Source organism: Primulina tabacum, chromosome 10, assembly GCF_025594145.1.
Source record: "Primulina tabacum isolate GXHZ01 chromosome 10, ASM2559414v2, whole genome shotgun sequence".
Classification (NCBI taxonomy): domain Eukaryota; kingdom Viridiplantae; phylum Streptophyta; class Magnoliopsida; order Lamiales; family Gesneriaceae; genus Primulina; species Primulina tabacum.
In genome coordinates, this window is record NC_134559.1 from 28909674 (window position 1) to 28931325 (window position 21652).

Below are 21652 nucleotides of genomic sequence, written 5' to 3' on the forward strand. Positions count from 1 at the left end.
TTGAGCCGAAAATCGTCTGTCAAAAAGTAATCAAAAATAGAAAAACACGAAAAGGGGTGCAAAACTAGGACTTCCCAGGGGGTCACCCATCCTATTACTGCTCTCGCCTGAGCTACTTTCATTTCACATGTCTTATCTGGTCCCAATCGAGATTCAGATGATTTGAGCCGAAAATCGTCTGTCAACAAGTAATCAAAAATAGAAAAACACGAAAAGGGGTGCAAAACGAGGACTTCACAGGGGGTCACCCATCCAGGTACTGCTCTCGTCCAGGCACGCTTAACTTCGAAGCTTTTATGGGATCCGGTGTATTAGTGCTGGTATGATCGCACCCGACATTGAGTGTGATGTTTATTCTAATATCCCTCGAGTACGTGTGGAGCGGGCGGCGATGGACTACACGCGGCACTGCTCTCGCCCAATCATAACAATGAAGTTAAGCGTTCTGGCGCGATGGCAGAGCTAGGATGGGTGACCTCCCTGGGAAGACCATGTGTCGCGACCGTTTACGTAAATTATGGATAAAACAGTCGAAATAATACGTAAATTATGGATAAAACAGTCGAAATACTTGTTTTTAATGAGTTAACAGTCTCCGGAGTAATCTGCGTCATACCCTTCCGCACAGAACCGGCTCACGACAACAAAAATCGATAAATGTTCTCAGAAAATAGAAAAAAAATAAGAAGAAGGAAATAACGAATGTAAAGCTATTATTATGCCCGGGATACGATAAAATGGAACCGGAATCGAATTTCGAACTTCCTAAGCGGATTTCTCGAGGAAACGATAGCGTAACAGAAGCGGTAAATCGCAAATTAGAGGGTCTTAGAGAAGGAATTCGGCTAAAATCTTGTCAGCTCATTGCGTAGTAATGAGTCTCGTCCGTTTGCCCGTTTACAATCAAATTAGCCTACAATTTTGTCCAAATCCGGCAGTGCCCGAGCTACTTTAATTTCACATGTCTTATCTGGTCCCGATCGAGATTCAGATGATTTGAGCCGAAAATCGTCTGTCAACAAGTAATCAAAAATAGAAAAAACACGAAAAAGGGGTGCAACACGAGGACTTCCTAGGGGGTCACCCATCCTAGTACTACTCTCGTCCAAGCACGCTTAACTTCGGAGTTCTGATGGGATCCGGTGCATTGGTGCTGGTATGATCGCACCCAACCTTGAGTTGGATGTATATTCTAATATCCCTCGATTACGTGTGGAGCGGGCGGCGATGGACAACACGCGGCACTGCTCTCGCCCAATCATAACCATGACGTTAAGCGTTCTGGCGCGATGGCAGAGCAAGGATGGGTGACCTCCCTGGGAAGTCCTCGTGTCGCGACTATTTGCGTAAAATTTGGCAAAAACAGTCGAAAAAATTGTTTTTAATGAGTTAACCGTCTCCGGAGTAATCTGCGTCATACCCTTCCGCACAGAACCGGCTCACGACAACAAAAATCGCTAAATGTTCCCAGAAAATAGAAAAAAAATAAGAAGAAGAAAATAGCGAATGTAAAGCTATTATTATGCCTAGGATACGATAAAATGGAACCGGAATCGAATTTCAAACTTGCTAAGCGGATTTCTCGAGGAAATGAAAGCTTAACAGAAACGGAAAATCGGAAATTAGAGGATCTTAGAGAAGGAATTCGGCTAAAATCTCGCTAGCTCATTGCGAAGTAATGTGTATCGTTCGTTTGCCCGTTCACAATCAAATTAGGCTACAATTTAGTCCAAATCCGGCAGTGCCCGAGCTACGTTGATTTCACATGTCTTATTTTGTCCCGATCGTGATTCAGATGATTTGAGCCGAAAATCGTCTGTCAACAAATAATCAATCAAAAATAGAAAAACACAAAAATGGGTGCAACACGAGGACTTCGCAGGGGGTCATCCATCCTAGTACTTCTCTCGCCCAAGCACGCTTAACTTCGGAGTTCTGATGGGATACGGTACATTAGTGCTGGTATTATCGCACCCGACATTGAGTGGGATGTTTATTCTTATATCCTCTAGTACGTGTGGAGCGGGCGACGATGGACAACACGCGGCACTGCTCTCGCCCAATCATAACCATGAAGTTAAGCGTTCTGGCGCGATGGCAGAGCTAGGATGGGCGACCTCCCTGGGAAGACCTCGTGTCGCGACAGTTTACGTAAATTATGGATAAAACAGTTGAAATAATTGTTTTTAATGAGTTAACCTTCTTCGGAGTAATCTGCGTCATACCCTTCCGCACAAAACCGCCTCACGACAACAAAAATCGCAAAATATTCCCAGAAAATAGAATAAAAAATAAGAAGAAGGAAATAGCGAATGTAAAGCTATTATTATGCGTGGGATACGATAAAATGGAACCGGAATCGAATTTCGAACTTCCTAAGCGGATTTCTCGAGGAAACGAAAGCTTAATTGAAGCGGTAAATCGCAAATTAGAGGGTCTTAGAGAAGGAATTCGGCTAAAATCTCGTCAGCTCATTGCGTAGTAATGAGTCTCGTCCATTTGCCCGTTTACAATCCAAATCCGGCAGTGCCCGAGCTACTTTCATTTCACATGTTATATCTGGCCCCGATCGAGATTCAGATGATTTGAGCCGAAAATCGTCTGTCAACAAGTAATCAAAAATAGAAAAACACGAAAAAGGGTGCAACACGAGGACTTCCCAGGGGGTCACCTATCCTAATACTGCTCTCACCCAAGCACGCTTAACTTCGAAGTTCTGATGGGATCCGGTGCATTAGTGCTGGTATGATCGCACCCGACATTGAGTGGAATGTTTATTCTTATATCCCTCGAGTACGTGTGGAGCGGGCGGCGATGGACAACACGCGGCACTGCTCTCGCCCAATCATAACCATGAAGTTAAGCGTTCTGGCGCGATGGCAGAGCTAGGATGGGTGACCTCCCTGGGAAGACCTCGTGTCCCGACCGTTTACGTAAATTATGGATGAAACAGTCGAAATAATTGTTTTTAATGAGTTAACCGTCTCCGGAGCCATCTGCGTCATACCCTTCCGCACAGAACCGGCTCACAACAACAAAAATCGATAAATGTTCCCAGAAAATAGAAAAAAAAATAAGAAGAAGTAAATAACGAATGTAAAGCTATTATTATGCCTGGGATACGAAAAAATGGAACCGCAATCGAATTTCGAACTTCCTAAGCTGATTTCTCGGGGAAACGAAATCTTAACAGAAGCGGTAAATCGCAAATTAGAGGGTCTTAGAGAAGGAATTCGGCTAAAATCTCGTCAGCTCATTGCGTAGTAATGAGTCTCGTCCGTTTTCCCGTTTACAATCAAATTAGCCTAGAATTTGGTCCAAATCCGGCAGTGCCCGAGTTACGTTGATTTCACATGTCTTATCTGGTCTCGATCCTTATTCAGATGATTTGAGCCGAAAATCGTCTGTCAACAAATGATCAATCAAAAATAGAAAAACACAAAAATGGGTGCAACACGAGGACTTCGCAGGGGGTCATCCATCCTAGTACTTCTCTCGCCCAAGCACGCTTAACTTCGGAGTTCTGATGGGATCCAGTACAGTAGTGCTGGTATTATCGCACTCGACATTGAGTGGGATGTTTATTCTTATATCCTCTAGTACGTGTGGAGCGGGCGACGATGGACAACACGCGGCATTGCTCTCGCCCAATCATAACCATGAAGTTAAGCGTTCTGGCGCGATGGCAGAGCTAGGATGGGCGACCTCCCTGGGAAGACCTCGTGTCGCGACCGTTTACGTAAATTATGGATAAAACAGTTGAAATAATTGTTTTTAATGAGTTAACCTTCTTCGGAGTAATCTGCGTCATACCCTTCCGCACAAAACCGCCTCACGACAACAAAAATCGCAAAATATTCCCAGAAAATAGAAAAAAAAATAAGAAGAAGGAAATAGCGAATGTAAAGCTATTATTATGCCTGGGATACGATAAAATGGAACCGGAATCGAATTTCGAACTTCCAAAGCGGATTTCTCAAGGAAACGGAAGCTTAACAGAAGCGGTAAATCGTAAATTAGAGGGTCTTAGAGAAGGAATTTAGCTAAAATATCGCCAGCTCTTTGCGGAGTAATGATTCTCGTCCGTTTGCCTGTTTACAATCAAATTAGCCTATAATTTTGTTCAAATCCGGCAGTGCCCGAGCTACGTTGATTTCACATGTCTTATCTGGTCCCGATCGAGATTCAGATGATTTGAGCCGAAAATCGTCTGTCAACAAGTAATCAAAAATAGAAAAACACGAAAAGGCGTGCAACAAGAGGACTTCCCAGGGGGTCACCCATCCTAGTACTGCTCTCGCCGCCCAAGCACGCTTAATTTCGGAGTTCTGATGGGAGCCGGTGCATTAGTGCTGGTATGATCGCACCCGAACTTTGAGTGGGATGTTTATTCTTATATCCCTGGAGTACGTGTGGAGCGGGCGGCGATGGACAACACGCGGCACTGCTCTCACCCAATTATAACCATGAAGTTAAGCGTTCTGGGGCGATGGCAAAGCTAGGATGGGTGACCTCCCTGGGAAGACCTCGTGGTGCGACCGTTTATGTAAATTATGGATAAAACAGTCGAAATAATTATTTTTAATGAGTTATCCGTCTCCGGAGTAATCTGCGTCATACACTTCAGCACAGAACCCGCTCACGACAACAAAAATAGATAAATGTACCCAGAAAATAGAAAAAAAATTAGAAGAAGGAAATAGCGAATGTAAAGCTATTATTATGCCTGGGATACGATAAAATGGAACGTGAATAGAATTTCGGACTTCCTAAATGGACTTCTCGAGGAAACGGAAGCTTAACAAAAGCGGAAAATCGCAAATTAGAGGGTCTTAGAGAAGGAATTTGGCTAAAATCTCACCAGCTCATTGCGGAGTAACGAGACTCGTTCGTTTGCCCGTTTACAATCAAATTAGCCTACAATTTTGTCCAAATCGGTCAGTGCCCGAGTAACGTTGATTTCTGTCGAAATAATTGTTTTTAATGAGTTAACCGTCTCAGGGGTAATCTGCGTCATACCCTTCCGCACAGAACCGGCTCACGACAACAAAAATCGATTAATGTTCCCAGAAAAAATAGAAAAAAAAAATCAGAAGAAGGAAATAACGAATGTAAAGCTATTATTATTGCTGGGATACGATAAAATGGAACCGGAATCGAATTTCGAACTTCCTAAGTCGATTTCTCGAGGAAACGAAAGCTTAACAGAAGCGGTAAATCGCAAATTAGAGGGTCTTAGAGAAGGAATTCGGCTAAAATCTCGTCAGCTCATTGCGTAGTAATGAGTCTCGTCCGTTTGCCCGTTTACAATCAAATTAGCCTACAATTTTGTCCAAATCAGGCAGTGCTCGAGCTACTTTCATTTCACTTGTCTTGTCTGGTCACGATCGAGATTCAGATGATTGGAGCCGAAAATCGTCTGTCAACAAGTAATCAAAAATAGAAAAACACGAAAAAGGGTGCAACACGAGGACTTCCCAGGGGGTCACCCATCCCAATACTGCTCTCGCCAAAGAACGTTTAACTTCGGAGTTCTTATGAAATCCGGTGCATTAGTGCTAGTATGATCGCACCCAACATTGAGTGGGATGTTTATTCTTATATCTATCGAGTACGTGTGGAGCGGGCAGCGATGGACAACAGGCGGCACTGCTCTCGCCCAATCATAACCATGAAGTTAAGCGTTCTGGCGCGATGGCAGAGGTAGGATGGGTGACCTCCCTGGGAAGACCTCGTGTCGCGACCGTTTACGTAAATTATGGATAAAACAGTCGAAATAATTGTTTTTAATGATTTAACCGTCTCTGGAGTAATCTGTGTCATACCCTTCCGCACAGAATAGGCTCACGACAACAAAAATCGATAAATGTTCCCAGAAAATAGAAAAAAATAAGAAGAAGAAAATAACAAATGTAAAGCTATTATTATGCCTGGGATACGATAAAATGGAACCGAAATCGAATTTCGAACTTCCTAAGCGGATTTCTCGAGGAAATGAAAGCATTACAGAAGCGGTAAATCGCATATTAGAGGGTCTTAGAGAAGGAATTCGGCTAAAATCTAGTCAGCACATTGCGGAGTAATGAGTCTCGTTTGTTTGCCCTGTTACAATAAAATTAACCTACAATTTTGTCCAAATCCGGCAGTGCCCGAGCAACGTTGATTTCACATGTCTTATTTGTTCCCGATCGAGATTCAGATGATTTGAGCCGAAAATCGTCTGTCAACAAGTAATCAAAAATAGAAAAACACGAAAAGGGGTACAACCACGAGGACTTTCCAGGGGGTCACCCATCCTAGTACTGCTCTATCCCAAGCACGCTTAACTTCGCAGTTCTGAGGGGATCCGGTGCATTAGTGCTAGTATGATCGCACCCGACATTGAGTGGGATGTTTATTCATACATCCCTCGAGTAAGTGTGGAGCGGGCGGCGATGGACAACAGGCGGCACTGCTCTCGCCCAATCATAACCATGAAGTTAAGCCTTCTGGCGCGATGGCAGAGCAAGGATGGGTGACCTCCCTGGGAAGACCTCGTGTCGCGACCGTTTACGTAAATTATGGATAAAACAGTCGAAATAATTGTTTTTAATGAGTTAACCGTCTCCGGAGTAATCTATGTCATACCCTTCCGCACAGAACCGGCTCACGACAACAAAAATCGATAAATGTTCCCAGAAAATAGAAAAAAATAAGAAGAAGGAAATAACGAATGTAAAGCTATTATTATGCCTGGGATACGATAAAATGTAACCGGAATCGAATTTCGAACTTCCTAAGCGGATTTCTCGAGGAAACGAAAGCTTAACAGAAGCGGTAAATCTCAAATTAGAGGGTCTTAGAGAAGGAATTCGGCTAAAATCTCGTCAGCTCATTGCGTAGTAATGAGTCTCGTCCGTTTGCCCGTTTACAATCAAATTAGCCTACAATTTTGTCCAAATCCGGCAGTGCTCGAGCTACTTTCATTTCACATGTTTATCTGGTCCCGATCGAGATTCAAATGATTTGAGTCGAAAATCGTCTGTCAACAAGTAATCAAAAATAGAAAAACACGAAAAGGGGTGCAACACGAGGACTTCCCAGGGGGGTCACCCATTCTAGTAGTGCTCTCGCCCAAGCACGCTTAACTTCGGAGTTTTGATGGGATCTGGTGCATTATTGTTAGTATGATCGCACCCAACATTGAGTGGGATGTTTAATTTTATATCCCTCGAGTACGTGTGGAGCGGGCGGCGGTAGACAACACGCGGCACTGCTCTCGCCCAATCATAACCATGACGTTAAGCGTTCTGGCGCGATGGCAGAGCAAGGATGGGTGACCTCCCTGGGAAGTCCTCGTGTCGCGACTATTTGAGTAAATTATGGCAAAAACAGTCGAAATAATTGTTTTTAATGAGTTAACCGTCTCCGGAGTAATCTGCGTTATACCCTTCCGCACAGAACCGGCTCACGACAACAAAAATCGCTAAATGTTCCCAGAAAATAGAAAAAAAATAAGAAGAAGAAAATAGCGAATGTAAAGCTATTATTATGCCTGGGATACGATAAAATGGAACCGGAATCGAATTTCGAACTTGCTAAGCGGATTTCTCGAGGAAATGGAAGCTTAACAGAAACGGAAAATCGCAAATTAGAGGGTCTTAGAGAAAAAATTCGGCTAAAATCTAGTCAGCACATTGCGGAGTAATGAGTCTCGTTTGTTTGCCCTGTTACAATAAAATTAACCTACAATTTTGTCCAAATCCGACAGTGCCCGAGCAACGTTGATTTCACATGTCTTATTTGTTCCCGATCGAGATTCAGATGATTTGAGCCGAAAATCGTCTGTCAACAAGTAATCAAAAATAGAAAAACACGAAAAGGGGTACAACCACGAGGACTTCCCAGGGGGTCACCCATCCTAGTACTGCTCTATCCCAAGCACGCTTAACTTCGCAGTTCTGAGGGGATCCGGTGCATTAGTGCTAGTATGATCACCCGACATTGAGTGGGATGTTTATTCATACATCCCTCGAGTAAGTGTGGAGCGGGTGGCGATGGACAACAGGCGGCACTGCTCTCGCCCAATCATAACCATGAAGTTAAGCCTTCTGGCGCGATGGCAGAGCAAGGATGGGTGACCTCCCTGGGAAGACCTCGTGTCGCGACCGTTTACGTAAATTATGGATAAAACAGTCGAAATAATTGTTTTTAATGAGTTAACCGTCTCCGGAGTAATCTGCGTCATACCCGTCCGCACAGAACCGGCTCACGACAACAAAAATCGATAAATGTTCCCAGAAAATAGAAAAAAAATAAGAAGAAGAAATAGCGAATGTAAAGCTATTATTATGCCCGGGATACGATAAAATGGAACCGGAATCGAATTTAGAACTTCCTAAGCAGATTTCTCGAGAAAACGGAAGTGGTAAATCGCAAATTAGAGGGTCTTAGAGAAGGAATTCGGCTAAAATCTCGTCAGCTTATTGCGTATAAAGAGTCTAGGTCGTTTGCCCGTTTACAATCAAATTAGCCTACAATTTTGTCCAAATCCGGCAGTGCCCGAGCTACGTTGATTTCTTATGTCTTATCTGGTCACGATCCAGATTCAGATGATTTGAGCCGAAAATCGTCTGTCAACAAGTAATCAAAAATAGAAAAACACGAAAATGGGTGCAACACGAGAACTTCGCAGGGGGTCACCCATCCTAGTACTGCTCTCTCCCAAGCATGCTTAACTTCGGAGCTTTGATGGGATCCGGTGCATTAGTGCTGGTATGATCGCACCCGACATTGAGTGGGATGTTTATTCTTATATCCCTCGAGTACGTGTGGAGCGAGCGGCGATTGACAACACGCGGCACTGCTCTCGCCCATTCAGAACCATGAAGTTAAGCGTTCTGGCGCGATGGCAGAGCTAGGATGGGTGACCTTCCTGATAAGACCTCGTGTCGCGATCGTTTACCTAAATTATGGCTAAAACTGTCGAAATAATTGTTTTTAATTAGTTATCCGTCTCGGGAGTAATCTGCGTCATACCCTTCCGCACGGAACCGGCTCACGACAACAAAAATCGATAAATGTTCCCAGAAAATAGAAAAAAAAATGAGAAGAAGAAAATAGCGAATGTAAAGCTATTATTATGCCTGGGATACGATAAAATGGAACTGGAATCGAATTTCGGACTTCCTAAATGGATTTCTCGAGGAAATGAAAGCTTAACAGAAGCGGAAAATCGCAAATTAAAGGGTCTTAAAGAAGGAATTCGGCTAAAATCTCACCAGCTCATTGCGGAGTAACGAGTCTCGTTCGTTTGCCCGTTTACAATCAAATTAGCCTACAATTTTGTCCAAATCCGGCAGTGCCCGAGCTACGTCGATTTCCGTCGAAATAATTTTTTTTAATGAGTTAACCGTCTCCGGAGTAATCTGCGTTATACCCTTCCGCACAGAACCGGCTCACGACAACAAAAATCGCTAAATGTTCCCAGAAAATAGAAAAAAAATAAGAAGAAGAAAATAGCGAATGTAAAGCTATTATTATGCCTGGGATACGATAAAATGGAACCGGAATCGAATTTCGAACTTGCTAAGCGGATTTCTCGAGGAAATGGAAGCTTAACAGAAACGGAAAATCGCAAATTAGAGGGTCTTAGAGAAAAAATTCGGCTAAAATCTAGTCAGCACATTGCGGAGTAATGAGTCTCGTTTGTTTGCCCTGTTACAATAAAATTAACCTACAATTTTGTCCAAATCCGGCAGTGCCCGAGCTACTTCCATTTCACTTGTCTTATCTGGTCCCGAACGAGATTCAGATGATTTGAGCCGAAAATCGTCTGTCAACAAGTAGTCAAAAATAGAAAAACACGAAAATGGGTGCAACACGAGGACTTCCCGGGGGGTCATCTATCCTAGTACTGCTCTCGCCCAAGCACGTTTAACTTCTGAGTTCTGATGGGATCCGGTGCATTAGTGCTGGTATGATCGCACCCGACATTGAGTGGGATGTTTATTTTTATATCCCTCGAGTACGTGTAGAGCGGGCGGCGATGGACAACACGCGGCACTGCTCTCGCCCAATCATAACCATGAAGTTAAGCTTTCTGGCGCGATGGCATAGGTAGGATGGGTGACCTCCCTGGGAAGACCTCGTGTCGCGACCGTTTACGTAAATTATGGATAAAATAGTCGAAATAATTGTTTTTAATGAGTTAACCGTCTCCGGCGTAATCTGCGTCATACCCTTCAGCACAGAACCAGCTCACGACAACAAAAATTGATAAATGTTCCCAGAAAATAGAAAAAAAAAATCCGAAGAAATAAATAACGAATATAAAGCTATTATTATGCCTGGGATACGATAAAATGGAACCGGAATCGAATTTCGAACTTCCTAAGCGGATTTCTCGAGGAAATGGAAGCTTAACAGAAACGGAAAATCGCAAATTAGAGGGTCTTAGAGAAAAAATTCGGCTAAAATCTAGTCAGCACATTGCGGAGTAATGAGTCTCGTTTGTTTGCCCTGTTACAATAAAATTAACCTACAATTTTGTCCAAATCCGGCAGTGCCCGAGCTACTTCCATTTCACTTGTCTTATCTGGTCCCGAACGAGATTCAGATGATTTGAGCCGAAAATCGTCTGTCAACAAGTAGTCAAAAATAGAAAAACACGAAAATGGGTGCAACACGAGGACTTCCCGGGGGGTCATCTATCCTAGTACTGCTCTCGCCCAAGCACGTTTAACTTCTGAGTTCTGATGGGATCCGGTGCATTAGTGCTGGTATGATCGCACCCGACATTGAGTGGGATGTTTATTTTTATATCCCTCGAGTACGTGTAGAGCGGGCGGCGATGGACAACACGCGGCACTGCTCTCGCCCAATCATAACCATGAAGTTAAGCTTTCTGGCGCGATGGCATAGGTAGGATGGGTGACCTCCCTGGGAAGACCTCGTGTCGCGACCGTTTACGTAAATTATGGATAAAATAGTCGAAATAATTGTTTTTAATGAGTTAACCGTCTCCGGCGTAATCTGCGTCATACCCTTCAGCACAGAACCAGCTCACGACAACAAAAATTGATAAATGTTCCCAGAAAATAGAAAAAAAAAATCCGAAGAAATAAATAACGAATATAAAGCTATTATTATGCCTGGGATACGATAAAATGGAACCGGAATCGAATTTCGAACTTCCTAAGCGGATTTATCGAGGAAACGAAAGCTTAACAGAAGCGGTAAATCGCAAATTGGAGGGTCTTAGAGAAGGAATTCGGCTAAAATCTCGTCAGCTCATTGCGTAGTAATGAGTCTCGTCTGTTTGCCCGTTTACAATCAAATTACCCTACAATTTTGCCCAAATCCGGCAGTGCCCGAGCTACTTTCATTTCACATGTCTTATCTGGTCCCGATAGAGATTCAGATGATTTGAGCCGAAAATCGTCTGTTAACAAGTAATCAAAAATAGAAATACACGGAAAGTGGTGCAACACGAGGACTTCCCAGGGTGTCACCCATTCTAGTACTGCTCTCGCTCAAGCACGCTGAACTTCGGAGTTCTGATGGGATCCGGTGCATTAGTGCTGGTATGATCGCACCCGACATTGAGTGGGATGTTTATTCTTTTATCTCTCGAGTACGTGTGGATCGGGCGGCGATGGACAACACGCGGCACTGCTCTCGCCCAATAGGGATGGCAATTTCCTCCGAACCCGTTGGAGGATCCGATACCCGACCCAAATAGAAGAGGGTATGGAGGGATTTTTAGACCCGATTAAATAATTGGGTAATCGGGTATGGGGATTTTCGGGTTCGGGTATGGAGGCGGGTTTGATATAATCCGACCCACACCCGACCCGAATACCCGTTTAAATTAATATATATAAATATATATATAGTAATTATATTTATTTATATTAAAGATTCATCTTCTCAAATCCAAGTAAATCAATACTTTTTCTTTTCTTTTCCCTTTCACTTTCACTTTTACGTTTCAAGGTTTTACCACTCTTTTATTTCGCATTCAATTTCCCATCTTCTCCACTGGTAAGTTTATTCCATGTTTGACTTCAAAAATTGAAAAATACTTTATTTCTTGATTATGGTTCATTGTATTCCTTTTTTGTTTGCATATTTCCCAATTCATTTTAGGGTTTTTTTAACCAATTAATTTTGGGAGTTTGGAATGTACGTGACTTTGTTTTTTTATTGGTTTTGGTTTTTTTTTTTAATTTGGGATATTTTTAATATTTTGTTATTTTTTCTACAAAGTTTATTTTGCAAACTTTTATCATTAATAATTTTTCTTATTTTTCATTTAAATAATTTTTTAAATATTCATAACTTCATTGAAACAATTTAAATTTGAAAAAATTCAATTGTATATGATAATAGGGTATTTAGGTAGGGTATGTGTATCCGATAATCCGATGGGTATGGGGATGGGGATGAAATTCAATACCCGATGGGTATGGGGATGAATTTAATAAATGGGTATGGGGATGGATGTATTAAATCCGACTCATACCTACCCATTGCCATCCCTATCGCCCAATCATAACCATGAAATTAAGCGTTCGGGCGCGATGGCAGAGGTAGGATGGGTGACCTCCCTGGAAAGACTTCGTGTCGCGACCGTTTACGTAAATTATGGATAAAACAGTCAAAATAATTGTTTTTAATGAGTTAATCGTTTTCGGAGTAATCTGCGTCATACCCTTCCGCACAGAACCGGCTCACGACAACAAAAATCGATAAATGTTCCCAGAAAATAGAAAAAAAATAAGAAGAAGGAAATAACGAATGTAAAGCTATTATTATGCCTGGGATACGATAAAATGGAACCGGAATCGAATTTCGAACTTCCTAAGCGGATTTCTCGAGGAAACGAAAGCTTAACAGAAGCGGTAAATCGCAAATTAGAGGGTCTTAGAGAAGGAATTCGGCTAAAATCTCGTCAGCTTATTGCGTAGTAATGAGTCTCGTCCGTTTGCCCGTTTACCCGTTTACAATCAAATTAGCCTACAATTTTGTCCAAATCCGGCAGTGCCCGAGCTACTTTCATTTCACATGTCTTATCTTGTCCCGTTCGAGATTCAGATGATTTGAGCCGAAAATCGTCTGTCAACAAGTAATCAAAAATAGAAAAATACGAAAAGAGGTGCAAGACGAGGACTTCCCAGGGGGAATGGAATCCGGTGCATTAGTGCTGGTATGATCGCACCCGACAATGAGTGGGATGTTTATTTTTATATCTCTCGAGTACGTGTGGAGCGGGCGGTGATGGACAACAGGCGGCACTGCTCTCGCCCAATCATAACCATGAAGTTAAGCGTTCTGGCGCAATGGCAGAGCTAGGATGGGTGTCCTCCCTGGGAAGATCTCGTGTCGCGACCGGTTACGTAAATTATGGATAAAACTATCGAAATAATTGTTTTTAATAAGTTAACCGTCTCCGGAGTAATCTGCGTCATACCCTTCAGCACAGAACCGGCTCACGACAACAAAAATCGATAAATGTTCCCAGAAAATAGAAAAAAAAATAAGAAGAAGGAAATAACGAATGCAAAGCTATTATTATGCCTGGGATACGATAAAATTGAACTGGAATCGAATTTCGAACTTCCTAAGCGGATTTCTCGAGAAAACGAAAGCTTAACAGAAGCGTTAAATCGCAAATTATAGGGTCTTAGAGAAGGAATTCGGCTAAAATCTCGTCAGCTCATTGCGTAGTAATGAGTCTCGTCCGTTTGCCCGTTTATAATCAAATTAGCCTACAATTTTGTCCAAATCCAGCAGAGCCCGAGCTACTTTCATTTCACATGTCTTATCTGGTCCCGATCGAGATTCAGATGATTTGAGCCGAAAATCGTCTGTCAACAAGTAATCAAAAATAGAAAAACACGAAAAGAGGTGCAACACGAGGACTTCCCAGGGGGGGGGGTCACCCATCCTAGTACTTCTCTCGCCCATGCACGCTTAACTTCGGAGTTATGATGGGATCCGGTGCATTAGTGGTGGTATGATCGCACCCGACATTGAGTGGGATGTTTATTCTTATATCTCTCGAGTACGTGTGGAGCGGACGGCGATGGACAACACGCGGCACTGCTCTCGCCCAATCATAACCATAAAGTTAAGCGTTCTGGCGCGATGGCAGAGGTAGGATGGGTGACCTCCCTGGGAAGACCTCGTGTCGCGACCGTTTACGTAAATTATGGATAAAACAGTCCAAATAATTGTTTTTAATGAGTTAACCTTCTCCGGAGTAATCTGCGTCATACCCTTCCGCACAGAACCGGGTCACGACAACAAAAATCGATAAATTTTCCCAGAAAATAGAAAAAAAATAAGAAGAAGGAAATAACGAATGTAAAGCTATTTTTATCCCTGGGATACAATAAAATAGAACCGGAATCGAATTTCGAACTTCCTAAGCAGATTTCTCGAAGAAACGAAATCTTAACAGAAGCGGTAAATCGCAAATTAGAGGGTCTTAGAGAAGGAATTCGGCTAAAATCTCGTCAACTCATTGCGTAGTAATGAGTCTCGTCCGTTTGCCCGTTTACAATCAAATTAGCCTACAATTTTGTCCAAATCCAGCAGAGCCCGAGCTACTTTCATTTCACATGTCTTATCTGGTCCCGATCGAGATTCAGATGATTTGAGCCGAAAATCGTCTGTCAACAAGTAATCAAAAATAGAAAAACACGAAAAGAGGTGCAACACGAGGACTTCCCAGGGGGGGTCACCCATCCTAGTACTTCTCTCGCCCATGCACGCTTAACTTCGGAGTTATGATGGGATCCGGTGCATTAGTGGTGGTATGATCGCACCCGACATTGAGTGGGATGTTTATTCTTATATCTCTCGAGTACGTGTGGAGCGGACGGCGATGGACAACACGCGGCACTGCTCTCGCCCAATTATAACCATAAAGTTAAGCGTTCTGGCGCGATGGCAGAGGTAGGATGGGTGACCTCCCTAGGAAGAGCTCGTGTCGCGACCGTTTACGTAAATTATGGATAAAACAGTCCAAATAATTGTTTTTAATGAGTTAACCTTCTCCGGAGTAATCTGCGTCATACCCTTCCGCACAGAACCGGGTCACGACAACAAAAATCGATAAATGTTCCCAGAAAATAGAAAAAAAATAAGAAGAAGGAAATAACGAATGTAAAGCTATTTTTATCCCTGGGATACAATAAAATAGAACCGGAATCGAATTTCGAACTTCCTAAGCAAATTTCTCGAAGAAACGAAATCTTAACAGAAGCGGTAAATCGCAAATTAGAGGGTCTTAGAGAAGGAATTCGGCTAAAATCTCGTCAACTCATTGCGTAGTAATGAGTCTCGTCCGTTTGCCCGTTTACAATCAAATTAGCCTACAATTTTTTCTAAATCCGGCAGTGCCCGAGCTACTTTCATTTCACGTCTTATCTGGTCCCGATGGAGATTCAGATGATTTGAGCCGAAAATCGTCTGTCAACAAGTAATCAAAAATAGAAAAACACGAAAAGGGGTGCAACACGAGGACTTCCCAGGGGGTCACCCATCCTAGTACTGCTATTGCCCAAGCAAGCTTAACTTCGGAGTTCTGATGGGATCCGGTGCGTTAGTGCAGGTTTGATTGCACCCGACATTGAGTGGGATGTTTATTCTTATATCCCTCGAGTACGTGTGGAGCGGGCGGCGATGGACAACACGCGGCACTGCTCTCGCCCAATCATAACCATGAAGTTAAGCGTTCTGGCGCGATGGCAGAGCTAGGATGGGTGACCTCCCTGTGAAGACCTCGTGTCGCGATCGGTTACGTAAATTATGGTTAAAACAGTTGAAATAATTGTTTTTAATGAGTTAACCGTCTCCGGAGTAATCTGCGTCATACCCTTCCGCACAGAACCGGCTCACGACAACAAAAATCGATAAATGTTCCCGAAAAATAGAAAAAAAATAAGAAGAAGGAAATAACGAATGTAAAGCTATTATTATGCCTGGGATACGATAAAATAGAACCGGTATCGAATTTTGAACTTCCTAATCGGATTTCTCGAGGAAACGAAAGCTTAACAGAAGCGGTAAATCGCAAATTAGAGGGTCTTAGAGAAGGAATTCGGCTAAAATCTCGTCAGCTCATTGCGTAGTAATGAGTCTCTTCCGTTTGCCCGTTTACAATCAAATTAGCCTACAATTTTGTCCAAATCCGGCAGTGCCCGAGCTACTTTCATTTCACATGTCTTATCTGGTCTCGATCGAGATTCAGATGATTTGAGACGAAAATCGTCTGTCAACAAGTAATCAAAAATAGAAAAACACGAAAAAGGGGTGCACAACACGAGGACTTCCCAGGGGGTCACCCATCCTAGTACTGCTCTTGCCCAAGCACGCTTAGCTTCGGAGTTCTGATGGGATCCGGTGCATTAGTGCTGGTATGATCGCACCCGACATTGAGTGGGATGTTTATTCTTATATCCCTCGAGTAAGTGTGGAGCAGGCGGCGATGGACAACACGCGGCACTGCTCTCGCCCAATCATAACCATGAAGTTAAGCGTTCTGGCGCGATGGCAGAGCTAGGATGGGTGACCTCCCTAGGAAGTCCTCGTGTCGCGATCGGTTACGTAAATTATAGATAAAACAGTCGAAATAATTGTTTTTAATGAGTTAACCGTCTCCGGAGTAATCTGCGTCATACCCTTCCGCACAGAACCGGCTCACGACAACAAAAATCGATAAATGTTCCCAAAAAATAGAAAAAAAAATAAGAAGAAGCAAATAACGAATGTAAAGCTATTATTATGCCTGGGATACGAAAAAATGGAACCGGAATCGAATTTCGAACTTTCTAAGAGGATTTCTCGAGGAAACGAAAGCTTAACAGAAGCGTTAAATCGCAAATTAGAGGGTCTTAGAGAAGGAATTCGGCAAAAATCTCGTCAGCTCATTGCGTAGTAATGAGTCTCGTCCGTTTGCCCGTTTACAATCAAATAAGCCTACAATTTTGTCCAAATCCGGCAGTGCCCGAGCTACTTTCATTTCACATGTCTTATCTGGTCCCGATCGAGATTTAGATGATTTGAGCCAAAAATCGACTGTCAACAAGTAATCAAAAATAGAAAAACGCGAAAAGGGGTGCAACACGAGGACTTCCGAGGGGGTCACCCATCCTAGTACTGCTCTCGCCCAAGCACGCTTAACTTCGGAGTTCTGATGGGATCCGGTGCATTAGTGCTGGTATGATCGCACCCGACATTAAGTGGGATGTTTAATTTTATATCCCTCGAGAACGTGTGGAGCGGGCGGCGATGGACAACATGCGGCACTGCTCTCGCCCAATCATAACCATGAAGTTAAGCGTTCTGGCGCGATGGCAGAGGTAGGATGGGTGACCTCCCTGGGAAGACCTCATGTCGCGACCGTTTACGTAAATTATGGATAAAACAGTCGAAATAATTGTTTTTAATGAGTTAACCTTCTCCGGAGTAATATGCGTCATACCCTTCCGCACAGAACACGACAACAAAAATCGATAAATGTTCCCAGAAAATAGAAAAAAAAATAAGAAGAAGAAAATAACGAATGTAAAGCTATTATTATGCCTGGGATACGATAAAATGGAACCGGAATCGAATTTCGAACTTCCTAAGCGGATATCTCGAGGAAACGAAAGCTTAACAGAAGCGGTAAATCGAAAATTATAGGGTCTTAGAGGAGGAATTCGGCTAAAATCTCGTCAGCTCATTGCGTAGGAATGAGTCTCGTCCGTTTGCCCGTTTACAATCAAATTAGCCTACAATTTTGTCTAAATCCTGCAGTGCCCGAGCTACTTTCATTTCACATGTCTTATCTGGTCTCGATCGAGATTCAGATGATTTGAGCCGAAAATCGTCTGTCAACAAGTAATCAAAAATAGAAAAACACGAAAAAGGGGTGCACAACACGAGGACTTCCCAGGGGGTCACCCATCCTAGTACTGCTCTTGCCCAAGCACGCTTAGCTTCGGAGTTCTGATGGAATCCGTTGCATTAGTGCTGGTATGATCGCACCCGACATTGAGTGGGATATTTATTCTTATATCCCTCGAGTACGTGTGGAGCAGGCGGCGATGGACAACACGCGGCACTGCTCTCGCCCAATCATAACCATGAAGTTAAGCGTTCTGGCGCGATGGCAGAGCTAGGATGGGTGACCTCCCTGGGAAGACCTCGTGTCGCGATCGGTTACGTAAATTATAGATAAAACAGTCGAAATAATTGTTTTTAATGAGTTAACCGTCTCCGGAGTAATCTGCGTCATACCCTTCCGCACAGAACCGGCTCACGACAACAAAAATCGATAAATGTTCCCAGAAAATAGAAAAAAAATAAGAAGAAGCAAATAACGAATGTAAAGCTATTATTATGCCTGGGATACGAAAAAATGGAACCGGAATCGAATTTCGAACTTTCTAAGAGGATTTCTCGAGGAAACGAAAGCTTAACAGAAGCGTTAAATCGCAAATTAGAGGGTCTTAGAGAAGGAATTCGGCAAAAATCTCGTCAGCTCATTGCGTAGTAATGAGTCTCGTCCGTTTGCCCGTTTACAATCAAATAAGCCTACAATTTTGTCCAAATCCTGCAGTGCCCGAGCTACTTTCATTTCACATGTCTTATCTGGTCCCGATCGAGATTTAGATGATTTGAGCCGAAAATCGACTGTCAACAAGTAATCAAAAATAGAAAAACGCGAAAAGGGGTGCAACACGAGGACTTCCGAGGGGGTCACCCATCCTAGTACTGCTCTCGCCCAAGCACGCTTAACTTCGGAGTTCTGATGGGATCCGGTGCATTAGTGCTGGTATGATCGCACCCGACATTAAGTGGGATGTTTATTTTTATATCCCTCGAGAACGTGTGGAGTGGGCGGCGATGGGCAACACGCGGCACTGCTCTCGCCCAATCATAACCATGAAGTTAAGCGTTCTGGCGCGATGGCAGAGGTAGGATAGGTGACCTCCCTGGGAAGACCTCATGTCGTGACCGTTTACGTAAATTATGGATAAAACAGTCGAAATAATTGTTTTTAATGAGTTAACCGTCTCCGGAGTAATCTGCGTCATACCCTTCCGCACAGAACACGACAACAAAAATCGATAAATGTTCCCAGAAAATAGAAAAAAAAATAAGAAGAAGAAAATAACGAATGTAAAGCTATTATTATGCCTGGGATACGATAAAATGGAACCGGAATCGAATTTCGAACTTCCTAAGCGGATATCTCGAGGAAACGAAAGCTTAACAGAAGCGGTAAATCGAAAATTATAGGGTCTTAGAGGAGGAATTCGGCTAAAATCTCGTCAGCTCATTGCGTAGGAATGAGTCTCGTCCGTTTGCCCGTTTACAATCAAATTAGCCTACAATTTTGTCCAAATCCTGCAGTGCCCGAGCTACTTTCATTTCACATGTCTTATCTGGTCTCGATCGAGATTCAGATGATTTGAGCCGAAAATCGTCTGTCAACAAGTAATCAAAAATAGAAAAACACGAAAAAGGGGTGCACAACACGAGGACTTCCTAGGGGGTCACCCATCCTAGTACTGCTCTTGCCCAAGCACGCTTAGCTTCGGAGTTCTGATGGGATCCGGTGCATTAGTGCTGGTATGATCGCACCCGACATTGAGTGGGATGTTTATTCTTATATACCTCGAGTACGTGTGGAGCAGGCGGCGACGGACAACACGCGGCACTGCTCTCGCCCAATCATAACCATGAAATTAAGTGTTCTGGCGCGATGGCAGAGCTAGGATGGGTGACCTCCCTGGGAAGACCTCGTGTCGCGATCGGTTACGTAAATTATGGATAAAACAGTCGAAATAATTGTTTTAATGAGTTATTCGTCTCCGGAGTAATCTGCGTCATACCCTTCCGCACAGAACCGGCTCACGACAACAAAAATCGATAAATTTCCCAAGAAAATAGAAAAAAAAAAATAAGAAGAAGCAAATAACGAATGTAAAGCTTATTATGCTGGGATACGAAAAAAATGGAACCGGAATCGAATTTCGAACTTCCTAAGAGGATTTCTCGAGGAAACGAAAGCTTAACAGAAGCGTTAAATCGCAAATTAGAGGGTCTAGAGAAGGAATTCGGCAAAAATCTCGTCAGCTCATTGCGTAGGTAATGAGTCTCGTCCGTTGCCGTTTACAATCAAATTAGCCTACAATTTTGTCCAATCCGGCAGTGCCGAGCTACTTTCATTTCACATGTCTTCTCTGGTCCCGATCGAGATTTAGATGATTTGAGCCGAAAATCAGTCTGTCACAAGTAATCGAAAAAAGGAAAAAACGCGAAAAGGGGTGGCAAACACGAGGACTTCCGAGGGGGGTCACCCATCCTACGTACTGCCTCTCGCCCAGCACGCTTAACTTCGGATTTCTGATGGGATCCGGTGCATTAGTGCTGGTATGATCGCACCCGAACAGTAAGTGGGATGTTTATTTATATATCCCTCGAGGAACGTGTGGCGCGGGCGGCGACTGGTACAACAACGACAGGCGGCTACTCGCTCTCGCCCAATCATAACCATGAAGTTAAGCGTTCTGGCGCGATGGAAGAGGTAGGAGGGTGGACCTCCCTGGGAAGACCTCCTGTCGTCGACCGTTTACGAAATATGGATCAAAACAAGTCGAAATAATTGTTTTAATTGAGTTTAACCGTCTCCGGAGTATCTGCCGTCATACTGCCGCACAGAACACGACAACAAAAATCGATAATGTTCCCAGAAAATGAGAAAAAAAATAAGAAGAGAAATATAACGAATGTAAAGCTATTATTATGCTTGGGATACGATAAAATGGAACCGGAATCGAATTTCGAACTTCCTAAGCGAATATCTCGGGAAACGAAAGCTTAACAGTAGCGGAAATCGAAAATTATAGGTCTTAGGGGAGGAATTCGCTAAATCTCGTCAGCTCATTGCGTAGTAATGAGTCTCGTCCGTTTTGCCCGTTACAATCAAATTAGCCAACAATTTTGTCCAAATCCGGCAGTGCCAGATACTTTCATTCACATGTCTTATCTGTCCCGTTCGAGATTCAGATGAGTTGAGCCAAATCGTCTGTCAACAAATAATCAAAAATAGAAAACGAAAAGGGGTGCAATTCTTATCTGGTCCCGTTTGAGATTCAGATGATTTGAGCCGAAAATCGTCTGTCAACAAGTAATCAAAATAGAAAAACAAGAAAAGGGGTGCAACACGAGGACTTCCCAGGGGGTCACCCATTCTAGTACGCTCTCGCCCAAGCACGCTTAACTTGGAGTTTGATGGGATCCGGTGCATTAGTGCTGGTATGATCGCAAACATTAGTGGATGTTATTCTTATATCCCTCGAGTACGTGTGGAGGGAAGGCGATAGACAACACGCGGCACTGCTCTCCCGCCATCATAACCATGAAGTTAAGCGTTCTGGCGCGATCGCAGAGCTAGGATGGGTGACCTCCCTGGGAAGACCTGTGTCGCGACCGGTTACGTAAATTATGGTTACCGTCTCCGGAGTAATTTGCGTCATACCCTTCCGCACAGAACCGGCTCACGACAACAAAAATCGTAAATGTTTCTCAGAAAATAGAAAAAAAAATAAGACGAAGCAAATGAATGAAAGCTATTATTATGCCTGGATACGATAAAATGGAACCGGAA

General features: G+C 43.3%; 19 non-coding genes and 5 pseudogenes across 19 annotated transcripts; all 24 read right to left on the reverse strand.

Moving 5' to 3' along the window:
* Positions 1 to 215: 215 nt before the first annotated feature.
* LOC142509375 (5S ribosomal RNA) lies at positions 216 to 334 on the reverse strand. The gene has a single exon (XR_012807552.1). It is a non-coding gene; the product is annotated as a 5S ribosomal RNA (ribosomal RNA).
* Positions 335 to 1051: 717 nt separating this feature from the next.
* LOC142510191 (5S ribosomal RNA) lies at positions 1052 to 1170 on the reverse strand. Its single transcript, XR_012808317.1, has one exon. It is a non-coding gene; the product is annotated as a 5S ribosomal RNA (ribosomal RNA).
* Positions 1171 to 1857: 687 nt separating this feature from the next.
* Positions 1858 to 1976, reverse strand: LOC142517363 (5S ribosomal RNA). The gene has a single exon (XR_012813112.1). It is a non-coding gene; the product is annotated as a 5S ribosomal RNA (ribosomal RNA).
* A 662-nt stretch (positions 1977 to 2638) lies between these two features.
* On the reverse strand, positions 2639 to 2757 carry LOC142516096 (5S ribosomal RNA). Its single transcript, XR_012811910.1, has one exon. It is a non-coding gene; the product is annotated as a 5S ribosomal RNA (ribosomal RNA).
* A 688-nt stretch (positions 2758 to 3445) lies between these two features.
* Positions 3446 to 3564, reverse strand: LOC142517546 (5S ribosomal RNA). Its single transcript, XR_012813287.1, has one exon. It is a non-coding gene; the product is annotated as a 5S ribosomal RNA (ribosomal RNA).
* A 683-nt stretch (positions 3565 to 4247) lies between these two features.
* Positions 4248 to 4369, reverse strand: LOC142510385 (5S ribosomal RNA). The gene has a single exon (XR_012808500.1). It is a non-coding gene; the product is annotated as a 5S ribosomal RNA (ribosomal RNA).
* Positions 4370 to 5456: 1087 nt separating this feature from the next.
* Positions 5457 to 5575, reverse strand: LOC142508290 (5S ribosomal RNA). Its single transcript, XR_012806511.1, has one exon. It is a non-coding gene; the product is annotated as a 5S ribosomal RNA (ribosomal RNA).
* Positions 5576 to 6257: 682 nt separating this feature from the next.
* On the reverse strand, positions 6258 to 6377 carry LOC142511530 (5S ribosomal RNA; annotated as a pseudogene).
* Positions 6378 to 7058: 681 nt separating this feature from the next.
* LOC142511476 (5S ribosomal RNA) lies at positions 7059 to 7178 on the reverse strand (annotated as a pseudogene).
* Positions 7179 to 7861: 683 nt separating this feature from the next.
* On the reverse strand, positions 7862 to 7981 carry LOC142512389 (5S ribosomal RNA; annotated as a pseudogene).
* Positions 7982 to 8649: 668 nt separating this feature from the next.
* Positions 8650 to 8768, reverse strand: LOC142507938 (5S ribosomal RNA). The gene has a single exon (XR_012806175.1). It is a non-coding gene; the product is annotated as a 5S ribosomal RNA (ribosomal RNA).
* Positions 8769 to 9851: 1083 nt separating this feature from the next.
* LOC142516967 (5S ribosomal RNA) lies at positions 9852 to 9970 on the reverse strand. The gene has a single exon (XR_012812733.1). It is a non-coding gene; the product is annotated as a 5S ribosomal RNA (ribosomal RNA).
* Positions 9971 to 10655: 685 nt separating this feature from the next.
* Positions 10656 to 10774, reverse strand: LOC142516968 (5S ribosomal RNA). The gene has a single exon (XR_012812734.1). It is a non-coding gene; the product is annotated as a 5S ribosomal RNA (ribosomal RNA).
* A 685-nt stretch (positions 10775 to 11459) lies between these two features.
* LOC142508342 (5S ribosomal RNA) lies at positions 11460 to 11578 on the reverse strand. The gene has a single exon (XR_012806561.1). It is a non-coding gene; the product is annotated as a 5S ribosomal RNA (ribosomal RNA).
* Positions 11579 to 13887: 2309 nt separating this feature from the next.
* Positions 13888 to 14011, reverse strand: LOC142510384 (5S ribosomal RNA). The gene has a single exon (XR_012808499.1). It is a non-coding gene; the product is annotated as a 5S ribosomal RNA (ribosomal RNA).
* Positions 14012 to 14694: 683 nt separating this feature from the next.
* On the reverse strand, positions 14695 to 14815 carry LOC142509071 (5S ribosomal RNA). The gene has a single exon (XR_012807260.1). It is a non-coding gene; the product is annotated as a 5S ribosomal RNA (ribosomal RNA).
* A 681-nt stretch (positions 14816 to 15496) lies between these two features.
* On the reverse strand, positions 15497 to 15615 carry LOC142506543 (5S ribosomal RNA). Its single transcript, XR_012804832.1, has one exon. It is a non-coding gene; the product is annotated as a 5S ribosomal RNA (ribosomal RNA).
* Positions 15616 to 16301: 686 nt separating this feature from the next.
* Positions 16302 to 16420, reverse strand: LOC142515167 (5S ribosomal RNA). Its single transcript, XR_012811024.1, has one exon. It is a non-coding gene; the product is annotated as a 5S ribosomal RNA (ribosomal RNA).
* A 684-nt stretch (positions 16421 to 17104) lies between these two features.
* LOC142508447 (5S ribosomal RNA) lies at positions 17105 to 17223 on the reverse strand. The gene has a single exon (XR_012806658.1). It is a non-coding gene; the product is annotated as a 5S ribosomal RNA (ribosomal RNA).
* Positions 17224 to 17904: 681 nt separating this feature from the next.
* Positions 17905 to 18023, reverse strand: LOC142507203 (5S ribosomal RNA). The gene has a single exon (XR_012805465.1). It is a non-coding gene; the product is annotated as a 5S ribosomal RNA (ribosomal RNA).
* Positions 18024 to 18706: 683 nt separating this feature from the next.
* On the reverse strand, positions 18707 to 18825 carry LOC142508458 (5S ribosomal RNA). The gene has a single exon (XR_012806669.1). It is a non-coding gene; the product is annotated as a 5S ribosomal RNA (ribosomal RNA).
* Positions 18826 to 19506: 681 nt separating this feature from the next.
* LOC142516261 (5S ribosomal RNA) lies at positions 19507 to 19625 on the reverse strand. The gene has a single exon (XR_012812064.1). It is a non-coding gene; the product is annotated as a 5S ribosomal RNA (ribosomal RNA).
* Positions 19626 to 20307: 682 nt separating this feature from the next.
* Positions 20308 to 20429, reverse strand: LOC142512729 (5S ribosomal RNA; annotated as a pseudogene).
* A 769-nt stretch (positions 20430 to 21198) lies between these two features.
* LOC142511505 (5S ribosomal RNA) lies at positions 21199 to 21314 on the reverse strand (annotated as a pseudogene).
* Between the last annotated feature and the right edge of the window lie 338 nt (positions 21315 to 21652).